General features: G+C 42.8%; 1 pseudogene; it reads left to right on the top strand.

Annotated features, from left to right (window-relative positions):
• The first annotated feature begins 853 nt into the window (after positions 1-853).
• On the top strand, positions 854-1369 carry LOC105487351 (small ribosomal subunit protein uS13-like; annotated as a pseudogene).
• Positions 1370-3180: the final 1811 nt, after the last annotated feature.

Below are 3180 nucleotides of genomic sequence, written 5' to 3'. Positions count from 1 at the left end.
AAAACCAAAGAGAAGCTCAATGCACAGGCTTGCTAAAAAGAGAGAGCACTGGAGTCCCTACCTCATGGGGTCCTTAGGAGAACTAAACGAGGAAACTCACACAGTTGCTTAGCACTCTCTGGCACATGGTAAACTGTTGATACTTTAGTCTCCTTGAACTGCTGGCATCCCTCAGAATTCAGTCCTTAGAGATCACATGTGGATCTACACAGCATACAGAAGAAAAGTGCAAGAAGACTGCACAGCATCCAAAAGCTAAGCTTCTCCAGCTTGGGTGAATTCTGGGGTCAGCAGATCCTCCCTTTAGGATCTGGGGGCTGCCACCCAGCATCTAGAATCAGGGCTGACAGTCACTGCTCAGTCTCTCTCTCTCTCTCTCATTCTCTCTCTCTCTCTCTCTCTCTCTCTCACACACACACACACACACACACACACACACACACACACATCTGGGAGGCCCAGGGGGCTACAGTGTCCAGAGTCAGCCCATCCTGGAAATCCACAGCCCACCAGGTCTGTGTCAAGGCTTTGAAATCACATCCAAGTGTTTCGATTGAGAGCAAGTATGCTGCATGGAAAATGATTTCTTTGTAATCACACAGTAGAAAAATGAAACTGTCTCCTAAATAAAATGTCAAATATCCTAAAGTGCCTGGGAGCATTGTAGTGACATCAGCTTCAGAGTTTATTATTTCATTGATGGAGCCAGACTTGGGGCAAAAAGGCAATGACACTTTATCAGAAAAGGAATTTTTTTGGGAAAAAAGATAAAACCTTTTGTTTTATGAGACTAGCATTACTCCTATAGCAGAGCAGGCAAGGACACTACAAGAAAAGAAAATTAAAGGCCAATATCCCTAATGAACATAGATGCAAAAGTCCTCAACACAATTCTAGCAAGCTACTCTTACACCAGAGTCCTACAGACTGCTGCTTATGCTGCCACCATGTGTTCAGTGATCCTTGAGAGGTTCCAGCACATTTTGTGAGTATTCAAGGGGTGACAGAAAATAGCCTTTGCCATCACTGCCATTAAGGGTGTGGGTCGAAGATATGCTCATGTGGCATTGAGGAAAGCAGATCTGACCTCACCAAAAGGTCAGGAAAGCTCACTGAGGATGTGGTGGAACATGTCATCACCATTATGCAGAATCCATGCCAGTACAAGATCCCAGACTGGTTCTTGAATAGACAGGAGGATGTACATGATGGAAAATATAGCCAGGACCTGGCCAATGGTCTGGAGAAACTAAAGAAGATTTGGGTCAATAAAGGGCTGCACCAATTCTGGGACTTTTGTGTCCAAGGTCAGCACACCAAGACCATTGGCCATCAGGTCCATACCATAGGTATGTCCAAGAAGAAATAAGTCTGGGGCCTTGTCTGTTAATTAATAGTTTATATACCCCCAAAAAATACTAGCAACTAGAATTCAACAGCAGAGTAAAGGAACCATTCATCATGATCAAGTGGGATTTATCCTTGGAATGCAAGGATGGCTCAACATATTCAAATCAATTGATGTGATATATCACATTTACAGAATGAGGGACAAAAACCATATGATCATCTCAATATTTGCAGAAAAGACACCTGACAAAATTCACTGTGCTTTCTTCATAAAAACTCTTAACAAATTAGGTATAAAAGGAATCCACCTCAGCACAATGAAGGCCATATATGATAAGGCCAAAGTCAACATCATATTCAACAGGGAAAAGTTGAAAGCTTTTCCTCTAAGATCAGGAACAGGACAAGAATGCCCATTTTCACTACTTCTATTCAACATGGTACTGGAAGTCCTTGTTAGAGCAGTTAGGCAAGAAAAAGAAATAAAGGGCATCCACATTGGAAAGGAAGAAGTTAAGTTGTCTCTGTAGATGACATGATATTATAACCCCTTAGGTAGTTACACTCCCACTTTACCCTTGCAAGTAGCTGGGACTACTGGAGCACACCACCATACCTGGCTCTGTTCTTTCTTTTCTTTCTTTTTTTTTTTTTTTTTTTTTTTTAAGATGGAATCTTGCTCTGTCACCAAGGCTGGAGTGCAGTGGCACAATCTTGGCTGACTGCAAACTCTGCCTCCCAGTTTCAAGCAATTCACCTGCCTCAGCCTCCTGAGTAGCTGGGATTACAGGTGCCTGCCACAACACCCAGCTAATTTTTGTATTTTTAGTGGAGACAGGGTTTCACCATGTTGGCCAGGCTGGTCTTGAACTGCTGACCTCAAGTGATCCATCCCCATTGGTCTCCCAAAATGCTGGGATTACAGACATGAGCCACCATGCCTGGCCTAGTCTACTTTCTGTATCTATGAATTTGCTGATTCTATAAGTGAAATCATACAATACTGTTCCTTTTGTGACTGGCTTACCTCACTTAGCATATGTCTTTGGTTCATCCATGTTGCAGCATGTCAGAATTGTAACCACCCAAGGGGTTCACCTTGCCTCCTGCCTAGACAGAGCCAATTTATCAAGACAGGGGAATTACAATAGAGAAAGAGTAATTCACACAGAGCTGGCTGTGCAGGAGACCAGAGTTTTATTATTACTCAAATCAGTCTCCCCCAAAACTCAGGGATCAGAGTTTTAAAGAATAATTTGGTGGACAGGGGGCCAGTGAATTGGGAGTGCTGACTGGCTGGCTCAGGGATGAAATCACAGGGAGTTGAAGCTGTTCTCCTCTGCTGGGTCTGTTCCTGGGTGGGGGCCACAGAACTTGCTGGCAAGTCCAGGTAGGGCCATCTGGATGTTAGAAATGCAAAATCCTGAAAAGATACCTCAAAAGTTCAATCTCAGGTTCACAGTAATGATGTTACCTTCAAGAGTAATTGGGGAAGTTGCAAATCTTATGACCTCTGGAATAATGGCTGGTAATATTTAGAATTCTAGACCCTCTCATCTTGACTTGGTGGCTGGTGGCTTTCCTTTGTTTTACAAGAACAGTTTAGCCTTTTAGGAAAGGCTATTATATTAACTATACACTAAATTTCTTCCCAAAGCTAGTTTGGCCTACGCCCAGGAAGGAAGAACAGTTTAGAGGTTAGAAGCAAGATGGGGTCAGTTAGATCTGATATCTTTCATGGTCATAATTTTCTCTGTTATTATGACTTTTGCAAAGGCAGTTTGAGAATTTTCTTCCTTTTTGAATAAATACATGTATTCCAGCCTGGGC

Source organism: Macaca nemestrina, chromosome 5 (genome assembly GCF_043159975.1).
Source record: "Macaca nemestrina isolate mMacNem1 chromosome 5, mMacNem.hap1, whole genome shotgun sequence".
Classification (NCBI taxonomy): Eukaryota; Metazoa; Chordata; class Mammalia; order Primates; family Cercopithecidae; genus Macaca; species Macaca nemestrina.
The sequence above is the reverse complement of the archived record's forward strand: the minus strand, read 5'-3'. Positions and strand labels throughout refer to the sequence as shown.